Below are 21,813 nucleotides of genomic sequence, written 5' to 3' on the forward strand. Positions count from 1 at the left end.
GCCATGCAATGGGACCTCAGTAGAGACGGAGGGCAAAGAAACGATTTGGTTTGATTTGTGGGCTTTAACGTCCCTAACCGTCTCAGGCTATGAGACGCCGTAGTGGAGGACTCGGGAAATTTCGACCACCTGGGTTTCTTTAGCGTGCACTGATATCGTACAGCACATGGGCGCCTTGCTTTTCGCCTCCATCAAGAAGTGGCCAGCACTGATGGGATTGGCCCCCGCAGTCCTAGGGCAGAGCAGTCGAGATTATGACCACTGCACTACCACGGCGGGGCCATTTGAATTAGTATAACGTCTCAAACTGCTACAAGCACAGCCTGGAACATTGTAGAAACATACGCAAGTGATCGGAATCTTCGAGACATATCTCGGCGCACCGTTTGCGACAAAGAAAATGATAACGCGTCGTATCGCTACAACGAACATGAATAAACACGAGATACAGAATTGATACGAGTGCCAGAATCAGTAACAAGGCCGCATGCCGGCGGCTGCTAAACAGCAACAAATACAGTTTTGAAGGCTTCGCGGCAATATATTGGGCTTTTGCAACGAGTCTTGCGTATGCATATCTGATAAATTAAGCATGATCATCGTAAATCCTCAAAAAATGATATGCAATTAAGCTAAAACAAACTACTCTTGAGTTAATTTGGCTTCTACTATCTTTTAATCTAAGGCCTGCTTTGAACTCAGATGAAACAGGCAGTGTTAAAAATAAGCAAGTGCATTATTAACTTTAAAGCAACCGACCGGTCTCGCTTAACCGTTGCGCTATTTTGCATTTCGTCTCCTTAAACTCTAGCAAACAGATTTCGATAGACCCCTATATTGATGGTTGTTAGTGAATTAACAGCCTCAGGGTGGACAAAATGCCTTTAATAACCGAGCGTCGAGTTTCTAATTTTGCATTTAGCTGTCATATATGAAGGCAGCTACGATGATAGCCCAACAGCACACTTCAATATTTTGCCTTGCCCTCAATGAAACGAGATAAGGTGGTAAATGTATAGGTTGTGCGGATTCCATAACGATACACCCCTTTGTTTCTGTAATGATACAAGCCTACGCAAGACAAATAGCCGAACTAGGTTTACAAATAATTCTGTATATTTGCGGCAAAGAAGCATATAAATCTGACTCGCAAGCTGGGTTGCCTTACTGAGGTTAACATACTTAACCTCCCAGTCGAAAAATACAACACAAATCTAGCCTGTCGTAAAATGGGACCCTGTTGTCTGTTGTACAATTGTGTGTTGTAAGTTGCGACCCTGTCGTCTGTAGTACTGTTCTGTCGTCTGTAGTATTGTTGTCTGTTGTGTGTAGTGCTGTTGTCTTTTGTACGTTGTACTGTTGTTTGTCGTAAAATGGGACCGCTTTTTGTAGTACTGTTGTGCGTTGTATGTCGTAACATTGTGTCGTATTGTTATCTGTCGTACATTGAGTATTGTGTCGCGGCATTGTTTTTCCATCGTGCCTCCAGTATTTTCCGTGGCAGTGTACGTCCTAAATCTGTGCCATCTCTTCAATTAAAAAAATTTAGATTTTGCTTTTATTCACATATAATGCTAGAGCAGTGCACACGTGCCTCTACAAGGCATCATGCTTAATTGTGAAATAAAAGCATGCCTTTATGTACGGAGTATAAGAAGGAACTGGGACATATATGCAAGGCTACTTATCCACTTTATTATTGTCAGCTGGACCTGCCGCAGACCACGACCACCTTTGAACCTGCATGGAAGCAAGGAACACAAAACATAAGAATCAATTTAAAACCCATAAAGAAGTATAACCTGCTTCCTGATTCTCAAAGCTAGTTAGCACTCATTTAGTCAGCATGCTGACAAAGCATATAATTTGTAATTGACGTATGTTCTAAGGTCAAAGCTGCTAAATGCCTACATTGCTGAAAGAAAAGCAACAAGAAAAACAGGCAAGAGGAGAAAACATTGGAGTAATATTCCACTGAGTAGGTTGAGAATTAAGCCTCATACCGCAAGTGTACTGCTCATAAAAAAGGCCCCTTCGTCTACCATAGACAGCAAGGTACTCTGCAATGTTACAATTATGACACAACCAATTACTGGATAAAATTCAGAAAAATGTTTGATTCCACCATGTTTGTTTCAAAAAGGGCATTTAATTTTTCCCAATTCTTATGCAGTGTCAGCTACAGAATAACCAAATTTTTATTTTCACGAGGTGAAATAACTGGAGAGAAATTCTAAGTGCATCCTTACAATAGACATTCCTAGTAATTCCGCCACGCCATCGAGTGGCCACGCAAAGCACCCTGGGAAAGCGAAGTGTTGTCACGCTCACGTCTCTCTGACTGTCATTTCTCGGGCTAAGTTTTCTCTGCTATCTTGGCATTCTTGCTGCGCTGCTGCTTCCCGCTGTTTTCTTTTTTATTGTGTCCACCATTCCTTTGCATCGTGTTGCCCAGTTCGATGTTGCATTCTAAATCCACGGATCATCAGTCAACACGAAGTCTGACGTTCGCCCACTGAGGCTCTCCATAGTGGCACACGAATGCGCAGTAGGAAACCCTTCCCCCCTCTGTGCCGTGCATATCTGGAGCCCAGCAGTGGAACACCTTGGAAGGGCGTAGATGGATGCCATGGTCACGACGCGTTCGATGTGGCGGCGTGAACCCCACACGGCAACCTTGGCTTTACATGGCATAGTGAAGCTTTTGCTTAAAAAGTCAGGGAAAATTGCAAAGACTAGTAGCTAATTATCAAAGCAATCTGGTGCTTGCTGAATTTTGCAAGGAAGCACCACCAATGCACACGAGAAGACACATGACAGCGGAAAGCAGCGGCACAACATGCTAACATTTGCCAGCAGCCGAGCAGCCGACGCGAGAGGCGATTGCTTCTTCTATTGTGCTTTGCGCAGATCTGCCAGAGGATGGCGCGGCACTTAAATTTGTGTAACTGTGTTATGACGGGCCATTTCTGACTAGTGCGATTAGCTTAGCAAGATGGAGCAATTTGTAAAATCATTATCCAACTCTCCCCATTGGATGGATGCTACATTTAAAAGTCACTGACTGCTGATGAGGCAAGTCTTGGCAGGTTTGAAAAAATCCATGGTTGAGCTTTACTATACAGTTTTTGTTCGTGGCAGAGATAATAAACCTGGTGTTGTTTTCTGTTACAAGTTGCCCTGCACTCATCTTAGTTTATAAAAAACATGAGGCATGGTATCAACTAAAAAATAGAAATGAATGTGAACCATAAAACTGAAAAGGTTTATTTTTAAAACTTCGGGGACAGCGAAAATAAAAAAAGCTAGAGAATATGCATTTCAGTTTTTTTTCTTCCACTGTGGTTTGACATTCTCAATCACGGGATCTTATCTTGCTCACAACACTCACAAAACTATGTTTTAATGTCTGCGAAACTGTAGCTGGTGTGCGATGGCAGCTCCGAAAGAGCTCAATTCAAAGTCGTGACTACAATCAGCCCATGCTCAAAAAGCCCAGAAATGAGCACAGTACAAAAAAAAATGTTGATTCAAAAGCAAATATGCAGGCAAGTTACAGTAAAACCTCGTTACAAGAGACACTCAAGGGACCCGAAAAACATGTCTCTTGTAACCAAAAATTCTAAAAGCACCGTGTTTACTGCACATCAGCATATAAATGCATTCACACACATTAACAGGAAATTATTCAGGAAAGCTTGAAGTTATTCATACTAGCATGTATTTTTGTGAGTGCAGAGTGTATTCCTTCCCAAATTCTGGAGGTAAAGCACTTCACTTTGCAAGCCTTCTTTTTGCTTTAATACCTTTGAGGCACTCTTACATGCTCGTCACCCTCAGATGATTCACAAAAATGTCTCTTACAACAGTGTCTCTTGTAACGAGATTTAACTGTATTAGCAAAGAAAACTTGAGCGAGCACATCTTAGGCCTGTGATTATGCTTTCTAGGGACTGGCAATGACAGATATTAGAATATACATTTCATGCACAGTGCAGACATTATAGCATTTCAATGTTCTATCATCTGTAAATGTTAATTTTGGCAGTCTTGGGCTCCAATGCGATGTTATGGAATTCAAAATCTAAGGTTGCTGCATGTTTCCTGACCTGCCGCGCCCCCCCCCCCCCCCCCCAAAAAAAAAAAACAAAATTACCTCCTCCACCTCAAAATATATTTTCACAAACACAGAATCCATATTTGATGGCACCTCTGATGATGGGAAAGTGAGTCTATCAACGAGACAGCACAAAAACAACCCTGCTAACATAAATGGCCCAACTACAAAAAAACCTCCAAGAGCCGCACAAAAAAAACCAACTAGATATATCTATTAGAAGCATGCAGCACTTAAAACTCAGCGTAGAAGCATTGCTCCAAAATCACAAGCCGGCCCTTTTCGCAGTGGGGCGCAATAGAAGTGCTGCCTCGTTACAAATGGCCACATTGCTTTATAGGGATGCTTCACTGCACGGACCGTGGCCTGTACAGTGAAGCATCCTCAAACCACTACGGTTCAGCATACTCGAAGCGCGGAAAAGCACGTCGATGCAAGAGAAAAATAACGGGTAAGCATTACGATGGCATGACGTCATCTCAAAATAAAATAAAAGGCCAGTGATGCATGCTGCAGTATATGAAACATCGCAACTGGTCATATCACAACAGAAAGCTTTCCCTGCATATGGCCAACTTTTGCGTCTAGTCGGGGCATTTTGGCGCAATGTGGCGCACATTTAACGAATTTCGCACTTATGGCGCAGCAACATGCAGCTGTATCAATAAGGCGCAGTTGGCGCAGCTGTTACACCCCTGCTGTTGTGCCTCCACTGACTAAAAGTTATGAGTGCCCTTCGGGCACCACTAAATCAGAAATTGGCACAGAAGCCCAAGAAAAGTGGTGGAGTATATGCGATGCTGGCAATATGCATACACATTCCAGAGAGAAAACAAGTGTGGCTACCGTATTACTAGGAGGTTTAGTAGATACGAAGGAGCCGGCCCCAGAGGAGAAAGACGAGCATGTGAGTCCACAAGATGGCTCAGAAAACGGCGAGGCCAGTAGCGATAAGATACCAATGTCAAGACCCACTATGTGTTTAGCAGAGGCAGAGCCTGTGGTGCTGTTCCCAATCATAGCTACCACCGCAAAGTTACATGTAGCTTTAGCAGAGGCAGACATTGTCAATGTCAGAAACACACAGGTGTCATTGCTATCCATCGCAGGGGATTAGAAAGATGAGAGAAATGTGCCAGATGATGGCCAGGCCGGCCAGCGGACACAAAAAAATCCTGCCAGTTGAATGTTGCAGTACCAGAGCAGGTGAGCCCTGAAGAAGGCCCCAAGATCATTCAGAATGAGCGCCTCCAGCAATGAAAGTGAGATCTGCATTTTGACCACAGCAGGTGCCACGTTGAGGAGACGTTGAGCAGCCAATGCAAGCGCCAGGAAGAACAAACAGAGTGCAAGAAGCTTGCAGAAATGTTAGTGGTACGCCAGCTATTTCCTTGCTGCAGGAGTTACCACCGATAAGTAATGACACACTTATCGCGTGGCGGCCATAAAACCTGTGAGCGGGGTCGGGTTTTTGTGGCGCTACTTAACATAAAGTTAAAGTACTGTGTTTTCCTTTTAGATATGGAAAAGGATGCACTCATAAAGCGAAATCCGGAGTGTGGGCACAGTGCCCGAGAGTCGCTGGCTGGAGCTAATCTGTGTGATATTGCACTCACGCTGGCTTGCCCTGCGTGGTGGCTTCCACAGACGATGGCGAACTTGTGGGGGAACAGCGTGTTGCATGCAGTAAGCTGGGGGGTACCAGAGGGGCGGTGAAGCTGTTTGTGCATCTGTGCTGCACCCCACACACCAATGGCTTGCCTGTTGCTAGTGGGTTACTAACATCTTCAGACGAGCGGCACTGTCGAGGGAGCACATTGTTTTGCTTGCCCTACGAAGGGATATTCGCAGTTAATGAAGGGTATACCTTCTGAGGCATATTTTAAATTACGGTTCTTAACTTGTTGGGAAACTGCAGGCAGCATTTGCCTCTGCAGAGCCGAATTCAGTGTGCATGCTGCAACGCGCTGTGAAGAAACACGAATGTTTTCAATTCTCCCCCGAGCGCTCTGATGGCCAGAAGCCTGCTCGTAGGAGTTGGCAGCTCCTAATTTTGTTCTGCAATGTATTCAGTTGTCTGTCAAAGCCTGGCAATAAAAATAAAACCAAGCGACAAAGGGTGAATATAGACCTCACACCAAACAAGCAAACCGAGGTATTCATACCATTTCTCTAAGCCTGCCTCATGTTCTACGTAAACTCGTCACCAGCAGTGACTGTTGCCAGATGCAGAAGTGTTTTCTGCCATTTTTCACAGCCACCTTTTTTATCCCGCCCGCAAAACAAGTTCCAATATACTGTTAACATTGAGGTTGCTGGCAAAAGTTTAGAAGACTCGACATGAAAAACTGAGCATTACACACTTCAGCACGCAGTTTTCAGGCAAAAAGTTCACCTTAATCTCGCTCCCATATGTACTTGCACTGCTTCGAGTGGAGGACATATTCTCAAAGAGACCTTGTCGAAGGAAACGCCGAGGGGCGTTCATGAATCTGAATTGGCCCTGGGAAGGAGGAGCAGCTGTTTTCTCCACTCAGTGGAGTGGAGGTGGAGTGTTGAATCGAGGCGCGTTTTTGAATGCAGGTATTAGTAATGTCAACTGATGCAATATTACTTCATAAGGATCACTGCATTTTGAATTTGTTTACTGTAGCAGTGCCATGCAAATGACAGCAATGGGCAACACGTCATGTGGGCAGAAGCCATAAATACATTCAGTACTTCCCTATCACACTGAACTGCTGAGTAAGCGTTCTGATAACCTGTTCCCACTGCCTCTCCTTATCAAGACATCCACCAAGCCACGTCTGATGTTTTTACCGGAGCTGAGATACAGGCATGTGAAAGTACTGCTGTGATCGTTTTGGTGTGACTGGCCTAGTGTTCCTTAGCTGATGTCTGGACACAACTGGCCTCGTTAACACATCATTTTGCTGAAAATGCTCAGAAGACTCGGCAATAAAAAATGCAGCACTTTAAATACAAGGACAGCAGACTGGAAAGTGTGAACAGTCACATTTTTGAGAATGTCGGTTTAAAAATGATTGTTACAGTTCGAAATGTTAGGAAGCAACAAAACACTCACCTCTTCCTTTGGCTTTGAGCAATGCCTGCTGCTTTCAACCACTCCGGAGCCCTGAGCAGGTGCTTCTCTAGATGTTCGAAGCTGAATTCCTCTTGCATCCTTGGCCACCTCTGCTACACAAAATCCCCCGGGGATAGCCGAGAATTGCTGAAAAATGGTAATACCAATGACTATAAAATAGTATGAAGACCTGAACAAGGGTAAATGGGGTGCACCTCAGTTCGCAGATGAGCCAACGTTTTGACAAGTGGACTTGTCTTCATCTGGGCAAAGTGATCATCGCTGGCAGGGGTTTAAATATGCTTTTGCTTCCGAAGAAGAAAAGCTGGGGAGGGGAAAGTGGGTGCGAAGAAAGTAGGTGTGAAGGAGTGGGGAGGAGTGGATGGGTGAGAAGAAAGTGGGTCATGAAGTGAAAGCAAAAAAGAAAAAAAATCTTCAGTATGTATTTATCAGTTTGGAACCAAGGATTCTGTGGCCCGCAAAAGTAAAAGCAGCAGTACAACAGCAGTACAAGGAAAAACTACAATACCGGGTAGGTGATTAGTCACCGCTTAAACTGGTTTTGTACAGATATGCCTTACAAAGGGACAGGCTATGCAAACGGCCCTGATAAGGCATATATCTAGGGGGACAATTCTTAAAAGGTAGGGGGAGGAAAGGGGGAGTACAAAGTCACAGGATAATAACCACACAGTGAACAACCGACCAAAAAAAAAATTTTAAGTATGTATCTCAACCTGGAACCAGATTATGTGGCCTGCAAAAGAAGTAAAAGTGGCAGTACCAGGAAAAACCACTGTACAGGATAGATGATCAGTCACCAGAAATATTCCTGCTGGTTCCAATGTTTTAAATTTATGAATTAGATATGCATTGGAACCAGCAGGAATAAATATATCTAAGGGAACGTTAGAATCCCTTAGGTATATTCCCTCTGCATCATAACTATTCGGGAAAACAATCCCACATAGTGTGAATTGTATAGTTTATTCACACCACATGTACACTCTAATCCCTTCCATAATAGCATAACCTTACAATTGTGCAGAAATATAGGTATCTTATAGGCCCATACAGAGTAGGTCGAAAACCAATAAAACTGTTTTCTGCCCGCACGCAGCAGTGTTATGGCCCACTAGAACGCAGCATGTTCCTCTTAACACATTTTCTCCTTGTCACTTGTTGCTTGAATTTGTCCTCAAACTTTTCTAATGAATAATATATTATTTTTTTTTTTCATGTCAGTTGTGGTTCTCCCCCCCCCCCCACCTTTGTAGAAAGATTTAGGAATTGTCCCCCTTAGACATATGCCTTATCAGGGCCCTTCGCAAAGCCTGTCCCTTTGTAAGGTGTATCTGCACCAAACCCGCCTAAGTGGTGACTAATCATCTGCCCGATACTGTGGTTTTTCCTGGTACTGCCGCTTTCACAGGCCACAGGATCTCTGGTTCCAGGTTGAGATACATACTTAAAATAATTTTTTTTTCTTTCACTTCATAACCCACTTTCTTCTCACCCATCCTCTCCTCCCCACTTTTTCACACCTACTTTCTTCGCACCCACTTTTCCCTCCCCAGCTTTTCTTCTTCGGAAGCAAAACCATATTTAAACCCCTGCCAGTGATGATCGCTTTGCCCAGACGAAGACAAGTCCACTTGTCGAAACGGCTCATCTGTGAACTGAGGCGTACCCCATTTATCCTTGTTCAGTTCTTCTTCAACCGTGCAAACCCTCTTCTTCCTCTCATTCTACCTATAAAATAGTAAAGCTGTCAAATTCATGCACTCAAAATAAAGCTCTGCTTTGCTCTTTTTAAGGCTCAGTCATCATCAGCGAATTGCTTTTAGCACTTCTGTAAAAGAATACGAGATCCAAGTTGTTTCCTGCTTTGCATCCCATAATGCAATGACATCACAGAAACAATGCACACAGCTTTACTGCTTTAGATGTTCGCTCTGAAGAGCAACATGCAAACACAACTACCTCTAATTTGAAACATTCAGCAGTACTTAAGAAATAGCTTCATGCAAACTATGACGACTTGTGAAAAACTGATGGTTATTCGTCTGAAGCATTCAAGGGTGCCAAAAAGCACAGCACATATGGAAGAAATTGTAAAAGAGTGTGAATAACAAATTACTCTTTTTGCAAAAAAGTATGCATTATATGCTTTTTGCCACCACATGTGCAAAGAGCGCATCAATGCATCAACTGTGGCATAACAGTGAACTTTTAAAAAGTTGTGCTGAGCCTTTCACCATGGCAAATAAGTACTGCGGACACACAGGTTACCTTTCTTGCTAATATAGAAGGCTTCAATAAGTTTCTGCGATTCTGTATTTCTGCTCATAACAGTAGTACACATCACCACAGCATGCCTTATGGGACCTCACAGGACAAGATCCAATGTGCTGTGGTAAATTAGAGACCATTTTCTTTTGCTCAATATTTCACTGAAGTTCCCAGACTCCCTCATTTGCACAGTGCGTAGTTTGTCCTGCACAGGAATGGCTGCTTGAGAGTGAAACTCGTACACTACCATTTCTGCATGTTTCATGAATGACCGTCTATTGTTGGTACCAAAACCTCTTTCGCCTTTTCCGATGTGACAGCAAAGACCACAGCTTCATTGGAGATAAAGAGGGAAGTGGACTGTCATGCATGCTCACAGCAATGTTCAAATTGTGGGACAGCTTAGGTAGATATTGCATAACTGCCAGTCTCGCCTTTTCTCAAGGATCCTGCGACGCAATGCTGGTGAGGGAAGCTGATGCAAGTATGCTGATAGCAATATTTGAACAGCAAGTATAAGCAACGCACTGAGTGCTCAATGAATCAGGTATGCTGATGTTTTGTTCCACATTAAAAAAGGGGCTCCTACTAAGTGATTTTCAAATAGATAAAATTTAGTGAAAGGAATGAGTGACTGATTTATTTTTTTGTGAATCTGTGATCAGTAAGTCATGTGTCCCCAAGCTCCATTCTAGTTTTCAAATTCAATTGGCTAGGCTGACTTCAGCTGGGGCCCAATGTTTGCTTTTGAAAGGGGTTACAAAAGACACCCAGAAGTGACGGGCTGTAGAAGTTGGTGCAGATGAGCCTAGAGAAAAGGTGAGACCAGCAGTGACATACCCGCACATGCTATCCCACAATGTAAACAAGGTAGTGAGCAGGCATGACATTCTGCTAGTCTTTTTAGCCCCTCCAAAGCTTGGTTGTCTTTCCTCTGGCTTCATAAAAGGACAACTAAAAGAAAGAGGCTCTGGTAAAAAGCTTCGATGTCCATTCAAGAGATGCGCTGACTGGTCAGTATATGAGTTGCCCTCTCGTCAGCTCATTCTTATATAGTAAACACTGGGTGTCATGTAACTGAGCAAATCAAAGGACATGAACTGATTGTTGAGCAACAAAAAGTGTAGTGCAAACTGCCAAACCATTTCTGATCTTGACTTCATGCTCTTTATTAGCATCAAGATAAATAGTCTGTCAGCAAAAGGTATCAAGCTACCTAAAGACGAGCTGGAAACAGTATTGTGTGACTGGGTTGCAATGAAGAGCTAAAATGATTTTCTTTTCGAGGATATGTTCTATTCCATACAATATTGTGCATATGCCAAGCACAATTTAAAAGCAGACAACATGAAAAAGCCCAGTCACAGCTTGCGAGTTGTAACGGTATTGCGACAATGTGGGCTTAAAAGGAACAGCTGCTGGCCAATTGCATGCTGCTCGATTCCGTGGAGCTGCTAAGAAATAAGCAGCGCCTCGGATGTAATGAATGCTTGTTTCACATCTAGGTTCTCATTACCTAACAGCAAGACCAACTGCCCTTTTAGAAGATAAAGCGTAACAAAAGGAAGCATATAAAAGGAATGATGGGATATACATTTGATATACAAACATGCTGCCCTATCACGTTTTGCTGTAATACTGGCAACTCTTGAACATGACGATGCCTTGTGCGATGGTGACCAGTTGGTTACACTTATATTAGCCCATAGGTACAGTTGCCAGTACGGCTATTTACAGCGCTCAACCGAGGCGCATTTGGCTGCACCGATGGCATCTAGTGGAAACAACTGGTTTCGAATAGCCTGCATCTGAGAATGTGCTGACATACTAATGGGAGTGCCTTCACGTCTGTGCCTAGTCTGTATACAGCTTTTACCACTTGTGACTGTTCACAAAGGTGCCGCAGAAACACAAAACAATGTGTAGCTAGAGCATTCAGGCATGCATGTGCTGTATTATATATTTGTGTGCAGCAACATTAATACACCGCAATCACTTTTGCTAACACTCGTCAAATGTATTATTATTTGTAGCGCAGAGATCGTTTCCTTTTGGTACAGGACAACTCCCCAATATGGTTTAGCTTGATATTTAGATAACTGTTACCTACTGTGTCATAAACGTGATGATGACAATAATGGACAAGATAAAACAGCTCAAGGAAGCTCTATCAGTGTGGGGATGCATGATAAATGCACACTATCATAAAAGAAGAATTATTGGCAGATGACATCCATGCAGCCCAAAGTAAACTATCTGAGTACTCTAGATTGACATGCTGATGACTGCACAATCAAGTTGCTCCGTGGTTGCAAATCATAGCCATTTGCATGCCTTTTTGCAGTGTGAGACCTAAATGCTTAGCAAATCCCCCGACGCTGGCCATTTTGTGCACTCAGACTAAAAGCAAATACTTTTTGAAAGCCCACATGTCATGACGTTATTCATGATTTGTATGTTTTAGAATACTTTCATCCGAACTGCTGTCCAGCAAACTGGCAGAACATATTAAAATACTCATTAGGCAGAACAAGAAGGGTTCTCTTTCAATCAGTTCATCCGTTCTGCAAAATTTTAAAACATTTCACATTGATTTTGTGATGTCAACTGTCACGTATTGCTAATGTGAATTAAGCACGGCTGCTTCAATGTGCAAAAAAAAAATCTCTGTACTTACGTCTTTTCAAAACTGCCATGAACTGGTAATGGCATGGAAAGCCGCCTCACAGCAGGGCTGTGAGACCTGCCGGTGCTGCTGCTGGCGAGGGCTCCTGCTTTGCCTGCATAATGTGACTTCGCGACAAAAAAAAAAAGGATTAGAAGTAGAGCTCTTTGACTATGTTCGGAAACTTCCTTTGAACCTTCCTGCATACGGCTGACAAACAATGAAGGGCTTTTCACATTGATTTTGTGATGTCAACAATGAAAACACGGGGGCCAGTTGGTTGATCATACTGTGGAATACTGCGCTACTTGATAGACCGAGGACACGTTCATTCGTGTGTTGTCCTTAACCTGTCCCCCATCTAGCAAGTAGCGCTGTTTTCCCCAGTTTGTGATGTCAACGGTCCCTTATGGCTACTGTGAAATAAGCACGGCTGCTTCATTGTGTAAAGAAAAAAAAAATCTGAGTACATATGTCTTTTCAATCCCGCTATGAACTGGTAATCGCATGGAAAGTGGCCTCGCAGTAGGGCCATGAGACTCCTGCTTGGCCTGCATAATGTGACTTTGCAAAAAAAAAAAAAAAAAAGAGAAGTGAAGCTCTTTGTATGCTGGTTCGGAAACTTCCTTTGAGCCTTTCTGCAATTGGCTGACAAACAATGAAGGGCTTTTCACATTGATTTTGTAATGTCAACAATGAAAACACGGGGGCCAGTTGGTTGATCATACTGTGGAATACCGCGCTACTTGATAGACCGAGGACACGTTCATTCGTGTGTTGTCCTTAACCTGTCCCCCATCTAGCAAGTAGCGCTGTTTTCCCCAGTTTGTGATGTCAACGGTCCCTTATTGCTACTGTGAAATAAGCACGGCTGCTTCATTGTGTAAAAAAAAAATCTGCGTACATATGTCTTTTCAAACCCGCTATGAACTGGCAAGTGCATGGAAAGCGGCCTCGCAGTAGGCCATGAGACTCCTGCTTGGCCTGCATAATGTCGCGAAAAAAAAAAATAGAAGTAAAGCTCTTTGTATGACTATGTTTGGAAACTTCCCTTGAGCATTTCTGCATGTCGCTGACAAACATTGACGGGCTTACAAATCACAAGAAAACGCGACAAATTTTGAAATGCAAACAGTAGTTCCTCACGTTTCACGAGTCCTACACTACAATCGATGTTTCCAGCATTACCTTGAAACGCATATATTACTTGCGCAAGAGAAAAATAAGCTCCGTTTCCTTTCATTCAGATGTTCACTATTTTAGGCTGAACACTGACTTCGGCATTTATATCGAACTGCTAGTAGAAGCACTTTATTAAAAGGAACTGCAAATAGCGATACAAATGTTCTACGAACACTGGGTTGTGCAAGGTGCACCGAAGAATATAACAAGGACCATCGCTGCGATACGCAGTTAAATCTAAATGAGGTATCCAGCCACAGATGCTCGCGTACACAACAGTGCATCGCAAGCGTTGCAGCACAGGCAGAACAACTACTATAATGAATGCTTTACCTGCAAATGCGATGACTTGCCTCAAGTGCTTCTTTTCCGGTGCGGTTCGAACCCGGCAGACGCTTGCAGCGTTGAACGTGAACGCATTGCCATGTGCGTGGGGGCTTCTGCGCTTCTCAAGCGTTTGACGTTTCCGCTATATCAACCAACAACTCCAACCGTATAGAACACTGCACGCTGGACGCACAAAGCAAAGCGCAGCAATCATCGACGAACGCAAACACCGGCTTTAGCGAAGTACTTCAACTTCAAAAACGAACAACTGACATTACGACGCTGCCATGCCGCTGTTACTACGCGTCACGCATGGATGGTATTAGCAAAGTAAGTGCAGCAGACTACGTTTCAGCGGCTCCACTCTGCCACTGACGAACAACAGGGGGCGCTAAAGTCACCTAGCAGAATTCGTCAGCAAATGCAGTTTGTAACTGCCAATTTTCAGCGTGCCAGACCATGAAAGTACAAAAAACTATTTCCGATTTTGTATCCAGCGCGTGAAAAGCACTTTAGGTACAGAATTGTTACAAAGTAGACTTTACACAAAAGTAAGCTGCGCGCATCTAGTGGCGCTTCAGTCGAAAGTAGATGAACGCGGCAGTTTCACTAGTCGTATTAGGCCACTGAAACATTGTGTCTTGACGAAGTTAATGAAATGATGCGATATCCTTGCAAAGGGTAGTATTGTTTTCCATTAAACAAAAATTAAAATATTGTTAGTTATGACATAAAGCGCAGTGTTCTGGGTCAAATTGTTTGACTAAATTACATAAAAGCTATTTAGCTGCAATAACGAAACTGAAACCTTGGCTCCAACTGCCAAACATCTAAGGTGGTGCGAAGGTTGCAGTGCAGTTATCTAGCTGTATTCTGTAGTTTCTACTGCTAAGACCGTTAAAAGGACCTCGTTATTTTCTTTCTTTCGGCCTTGTTCAGCATTGCGAGCGTCGTTGCTCGAGATTTGTGCTTTTTGATACTTCCGCGTACCGCTGCAACGATGTGCAGCCTTCGTTATGAAGAAAATTATGTCGCAGAGGGGTCATTGCCGCTCGAAATCTTCCGTGCATGTGCTATCTGAGTCGAAACAACCCATAAATCAGCGCCACGAGAGCCCCGCTGAGGCCCAGTGCCCCTAGGCGTTGCACACTAATCCTGCATGGTACGCTGCCTTGGGCTCCACTGGTTATTGGGAAAAATAGGCCCTGGCAAAAATGAGAAAAAGATAAATCATAAAGTATCAAAAAAATAGGCGGAGAAAAGGGCAAGCCAAGTCAGAATTCGAGTCCACTCTCTGACTATCTTGCCAGCCTGGAAGACAAAAGCAAATGGACGAAGAGCTACATTTTTTTTTTATGACCAGCAGCACACTTCACATTCGTGGGTTCATGTCTCGATGTGGATAGTCTGAGGCAGCCGCCATGATAATTAAGATTACCACTGCTCGAACACTGAAGCTGGTTGCCGGCATTCTAGATTGGACACTGATGTGGATCTCTAGGTGCCACGGAGAAAGGAATACTTCCTCCGTGCTAGGCGCTCAGAAGCATGGAGTTCCAATTAGTTTAGTCACGCTGTTCTGGAGCTGCGGCGCGAAACCTAATTAAGATGGAATTCGTGACTATCAAAGCTTTAACCCTGTGCAGGGTCCAGAGACTACTTCGGTCTAAAAATTGATGTGTTATGTGATCGAGAAGTCAGATGCATGGTTTATATATGTTGCCTTTGGAAGAGGGAAAGAGCTAAAAAACAGGCAGGATGTGCTGTAGTACAAGTGCTGTGTGCTTTCTTTTCTTGCACACTAGTTTATATTACTAGGTAGTCTATGCTTTCCTTTGTTTCATTCTTTTTGCATTGCTTTCCTAGAATGCACAGTTATATTCACTGCTTTGTCTACCTTGTTTAAAGCCTAAGATTATACAAGCGGTGCATATGACGGTGGTAATTACATCATGAAGACTTTGCCAATTTTTTATAATAGCCTTTCTGATTCATTTCACCTTCATTGTCTTATCCATTTTACTTGTTTGTAGATGTGCTTTCTTAATATATTACTGTTTGGTTAATTTACATGTCCACAATGTAAAGTTTTGTACTGTATAATTAATAACTCATGGTTTCGGTTTTTCCTTGTGCATTATTTTTATTATTTAACATGCATTGTTCAATACTTTCTGTAAGTTCATGGTGGCAAAATTAAGTGCCCAGGATGTGTGACTATAAAGAAGTTCGCAGCTTTGCTGTTAGCCATGCAGTGGTCTCAGACCGCTGTTGTTGAGCTGGAAGCTAAACTATTAACCTGTTGTGGTGTGATTTACGAAACGAGGTGATTATGTGTACAAACAAGAACAGCCTAAATTGAATTCCACGTATAATATGAGAAGTTTTGTCTTCCATAACAGATGTTAGCCTTTGCTATATGTGCTGTTTTTTGCTGCTGCTTTTACTTTATTTTTCCGCTGTCTGATTTCTTTAGACTGTTTACCTCAGTTTAATTTAATTTATAAATTTGCCTTTTCTCATTCCTACCTAAGCGGTGGTAATTATGAGTGCCACACCTGGTGTTTAAGAAATTGAATGATAGTGGCAAGAGCCGCATTCACCTGCCAAATCTTTTAGCCTTTTGCTGCTTGGTGTTTGGTGCCATGCAAACTGTTCATTTAATGGCAATATGTGCTTTGCGCACAACATTGTATGACATTCACCAATAGAACTGCTTGGTGTTGCTGTATAATTTTGTTTTGGCAAGTTTTGTCCTATGTCATCTCATTCAGCTATGCAATAACCTTTGCCTTTAACGTTCCATGAATTGAGCCTATAAAAAAGGTACTTAACAATGAAGCGATTTGGGCACCACATCTTCAAAATAGACTCTCTGCTGATTAGTATAGTTTCTCTACACATCTGCTTGTTTCTCTGAAGGCATCTGCTTCGTTTGTAACAAATATTTTATTTACACATTACGAGGAATTTCGTTTAATAGTGCTGAAAGATGGGCATGTATGCAGAGAGCCACAACACCAATCGCTGGCTTGTGGTGAAAGAAACCATGACTTCGTACAAAAATATGTACAGTGAGTGTGGCGACTACCCTAGCTATTATACGTTACTGGTGTGCACCAATTATTATGGTTATCTAATATATTATAGTGCAAAATTGCACACTTTGCAGCACTTTGCATCTCTGTAATATGCGAGTGGTGTTGAAGAGCAAGTTGGTTTGATAACGTCAACTGCTAGTCGCCTGAAATGCTGCATAGATTCTCCGCACATTTTACACAGTCCTTGGTAAATTCTGCATAATTTAATTCTCAACAAGTTATTGTACTTTAGCTTTTCTGTTCAAAATACACAGCCTTTGTTCTTTCATGAAGTAATTGTTTGCTTTCTTTCTCACGAGCATCGCAGTTATAAAAGCTGCAGTCCTCACTGACACATTACCATAAACAAAAAAATAAAAATGAATTCCGCTTTTTTACCATCTATGCCCTCTTTATAGATTTAGAAATTTGAACTCCTGGCAAACCACTGCTGTTGATAATTTTCTCAATTCGCTCGTTTTAGAGCATAACTAAATAAATGAAACGTGTGCCATTAATGCATGGCAGGTATGCGTTGCATGGATATCGTTGTGCTTACTGACATGCAAAATCAGCAAGTGACAAATTCCAATTTGAATGCATGATACCTTAATATCATTATAAAAAGCTATTTTGTTTTTAGTTAAAAATGAGGCTCTGAATAATTTCTGGAGGTGGCATGATGCATCGCTCAGTCAAAGTCTTTGATTACAAAAGTAGAAGATTGGTAGTAATGTCGACAAAAATGTGTATACCAAAATTATTTGCAGTGGTTGCCCAGCTTATGTTGAGTACAATCTATCTCAAATAGTTTATGTTAAGTGTAATTGTAAGTGTCTAATTGTAGGTCTCACTTACTGCTAGTTGGTTAAATGTGACTAAATTGAGTTTATTACAATTGAGTTTATTGCATTACTAAGTCAAATATCCCTGAATAGCTTATGCCAAGTATATTTGAATGAAACCAACCCTACACTGTGATTATAATTGGTATTGTTTGTATATTGTGATTAGGTATGAAGTAAACACATGAAATGATAAATTGTTCGATAGCTTACATTATTCAGCTATGTGTTTCATTATATATGGCTTACATTGGGTACCATTGTGTGAATTATTGCAGGTCAAAATTAATTTTCATAGCTAGATAGTAGTGTTTATTATTCGACATTACAGTGCATCAAGTCATATTTCTGGAGAGCTTATGTTGAGTATATTTGCACTAGACTAATTGCAAGCCTTAATGAAGTGTCATTGGGTAAATGTGAATAAAAATGGAAGCTCAGGCCATGAAATCATCACGTATGAATGAGTAGCTTATCTCAATATTCACCGGAATTATTGCAGCTTCTATTTAAAAATAAATTTCGTCCTATGAAATAGGAAGTCATATATCATATCATTTAATAGCTTATGTTGAGAGGGCTAATTGGTCTTAATTATGATTTGTTAGCTATATGGGAAATACATTGTGCTTGTACATCATCAAGTTATATATCATTAGATAACTTATGCCATGTATATTTGTACTGAAATATATGCTGTCTATTAACATGCAGTACAGGTAATTGGTTTAATGATAAGAATAAAAATTGAAAATCCTGCTGTATATATCAAATCATACATCTTTGGATAGCTTATATCGAATTCAAATGCACTACGTTAATTGCCAGTCTTAAATAGGAATCAATTAGCAAAGTGATGCAATTAACAATTCAACTTTAGCCTCTCAAGTCACATACCATATAAAATTTCTCGAGAAGTACATAATCCAAAATCAAACAATAAACTGGGCAAAAACATGTACAAGTAAAATTTAGCATGTTCAACTTGATCAGATAATGAAGCAACAAAGGTCACAAAGTACTACTTAAAGCTATGGATTCACCACAATAAGCTTGGAGACCTAATTACAGCCCCCTAATAGTGTTTTCCCATGTTCATTGCAATATATATATTTTAACCTTGCGAGATGGAATACATATGTGCACGGCAAGACCTCTCAAGTACCACGCACACACACACACACCTATAAAGATTGAGCCACACATTTTAACATTTGAACTGATAGTTCTCAACTGCATGCATATAATGATATGTGCTGTTTTCGGGCAACCTTCCATGTGTGCAAGGCAAATGAAATTACGGTTATTTAAAGCTGCTTAATTCAGTAATTATGTCAGAGATTTTTTAGGTCGATCATTAGGACATACAACAATCATCATTAATTATTCAGTGACCAATAAGACATATGTATATCCATTTTCTGCTTTAAGTTGCACCCCTCCAGAAAGAGTGCATTGAAGTACTGATGGACCCTTTTAAGGGGCGTAAGCAAGCAGCATTGCACCCATAAAAGGTTGCATCTAAAAGTCAAAACACACATATAGATGATGCGAGTTAGACACAGAAATGTACTTTATGGATATGCAATTCATAAGCAGTGCAGAACAGACCAGTTTGTTGTACAACTCAATTTGTAGTACAACAGAGTTGCGCTGTGTTGTAGTGCGGTTTGTTGTACAACAGACCAGTCTGTAGTACAACACAGCAGTCATTAGTACAACAGAGCAGTCTTGTGTTGTACAACAAAGAGCTCTGTTGTACAACGTACTTTCCTGTAGTACAACTGGACCGTGTTGTGTTGTACAACAGAAGTTTGTGTCGCACAACACAAAATTATGTCGTACAACAGAAATTTCTGTTGTACAACAAAAAATTCCTGTAGTATTTTTTGACTGGGCTAGTTAAAGCATTAAAATTTTTCCAGCGTCTTAGCCCAGAGCTGTGGTATTTCCCCGAATAACATTTCCCGGATCTATATTTCTGTTGCAAATGCAAGATTTGTGTGCACAGAAATTAAAACCAGAACAGCCCGCTTATCAACCTAAAGTGTTCCAAGAAATACCGATCTAGGTCCATTCTCAGTGCGAAAAAAAAAGTGTATATCATACTCAATAGAATCTAAAATGAATTCTGACTAACTGTTTCCTCTGACTCAGGAATTCCTTTCGTTTGCAGAGAAAAAGAGAGAAGAAAAGCAGTTAACGCCTCGCCTATTGGCTGAGTGAAACGTTTGATTGCAAGAAAGAACGTCCTTGAAAAATCGCATTTTTAAACTGTACACCTGTCCACGTATGACAAGGTAGGAACAAGCACCATATCTTACCACATGTTTCAGTGATCATATGTTGCATATTTGTAAAGAAATGTTTGCATCACATAAGTAAAGCTCTGCGGTTTTAACGGTGAGCAGTAGACAGACCAGGCCTTTTGAAGTCATCCGTTATGACAAGTGAGAGTATCAGACTATATGCCCGTTCAAAGCACGAGACAAATCCTTCTTTTAACGTTGCTTACTTCAATTTAAGATCACTGGGGTCTCTCACAAACGAACACCTTAAGCCCTTTCCTTGAATTACTATTATGAGACTATTTCTCTGCATTACGATGTAGCTTAAGCCCGCTTTCATGTGCTCTATTTGAGGTGAATATAACTTTATCTCCATCTTCGGATGGAGGCTATGAGATCATAAACATACCTAAAAACTCTTTCACTCATTTTTTTGCGATACTTATTTCAACGAAGTATATGAGCAACCCGATACTCCCATAATGGTCATTCGGTCGAATGCCCATAGCAGCATATAGCTTCCCAGATTCCGTGCGCAACCATGCCGCAAGTCCAGATAAGGCACTTTCTAGACTTCGCTTAAAGCCCGGCCTATATTTTCCATTTAAACTGCCTATTTCACAAAAAAATACGGAATAGTTTACACCCCATGACATTCGAAGCACATAAAGCGGATTTCATAAACCGAAGAAAAAATTCTCGAATTATGTATTTCGCAAGAATGGCACAATTACAAACACACAATAAAATTAGAGATACTACACTGTCAGCGCTGATGGCTGTGCGCTTCATTTTTGGAAGCGTTTAGTGCGTATATTTTAGGTTAAATATTGAATATAACATTTATTGTTGGTGCCAATTAATGGCTGTACGCTTCATTCTTTGAAGCGTTTACTACGTACAGTTTGGTTTCAATATTTAATGTAACAATTAATGTTCGTGGGTCTAAGTTCTTTTTCTTCGTCAGTACATTTTCTTTTTGGTTGTTCAATGTTTCACTTCCTAAATACGTATGCGTATTACAGGCTTTAGCTCACTTCATATTAAAGAAAGCATAATAATAATCATACATGAAACATTTATACCACTGAGCCAGTATAAAAAATTGTTTTTGAGATGAAACCGAGTAGCTTTAAAATTTTAGTAATTATATAATAAAATGCCATCTGAATGAATGTCAATTAAAATAAATATTCAGTTATACCAACTTTATTAAATTCCCCCACAATAGCTTCCTTGAATGCCATACAAAGGTCTTTTTATTGTAACGAAACTAAGTTATTATTCATTTCAGTTCAGCGAACATCTTCCGCGGCTTTATCCTGCGTTTTCTAATTAATATTTAGCACTTGAACAAGCCCCACCCGCGCCTGCTTTTTGCATGCGTTTACGTCTAGAACCACGTTTCATTACTCCGTGACGAAAAATGGCCGTCATTGCCCTTACGGAAATGCCATATCTGGACTTATAAAAAAAATCCAGATCAGGTATATCAGGAATTGGGCAGATATGGTATATTAGATAAGGCATATCTGCCAAATTCCTGATTTCGAATACCAGATAAGGCATATCTGGTTGTATATGCCTGATCTGCCCAATTCCTGATTTCGAGTACCAGATAAGGCATATCTGGTCAGATATGCCTTATCTACCCAATTCCTGATTGAAAGATCTAGCCCGCATGGCATGTAGGTTTTGAACTATAGATCTATATATCTGCATATCAGCATAACACTTTATTACAACACACACAAGACAATTTCAGTATTCCAGCTAAATGCATGCTCAATCAAGTTTGCCAAGGGAAACCTGAATTTCCCATTTTATTTCAAACCTTACAGGAAAATAGCTTTGAAACCACAGGTTTTCTTTTTTCCCTGCCTATATGGAATTGCTCAAAGACGGGCCTGAATTACGTGTGTATACCGAGGG

At 41.3% G+C, this 21,813-nt stretch overlaps 1 protein-coding gene and 1 long non-coding RNA gene across 2 annotated transcripts in view; both read right to left on the reverse strand.

Annotated features, from left to right (window-relative positions):
• The window catches only part of LOC146193330 (uncharacterized), a 127,114-nt gene that overhangs the window by 50,384 nt on the left and 54,917 nt on the right, over positions 1-21,813 (reverse strand). The window lies entirely within an intron of this gene.
• On the reverse strand, positions 828-14,095 carry LOC146193331 (uncharacterized). Its single transcript, XR_014706825.1, has 4 exons — positions 13,675-14,095; positions 12,172-12,287; positions 7,203-7,349; positions 828-1,740 (listed from the first exon to the last, which is right to left on the reverse strand). It is a non-coding gene; the product is annotated as an uncharacterized LOC146193331 (long non-coding RNA).

This window comes from Amblyomma maculatum, chromosome 4 (genome assembly GCF_055883805.1).
Source record: "Amblyomma maculatum isolate TAMU_Amacu chromosome 4, ASM5588380v1, whole genome shotgun sequence".
Lineage (NCBI taxonomy): Eukaryota > Metazoa > Arthropoda > Arachnida > Ixodida > Ixodidae > Amblyomma > Amblyomma maculatum.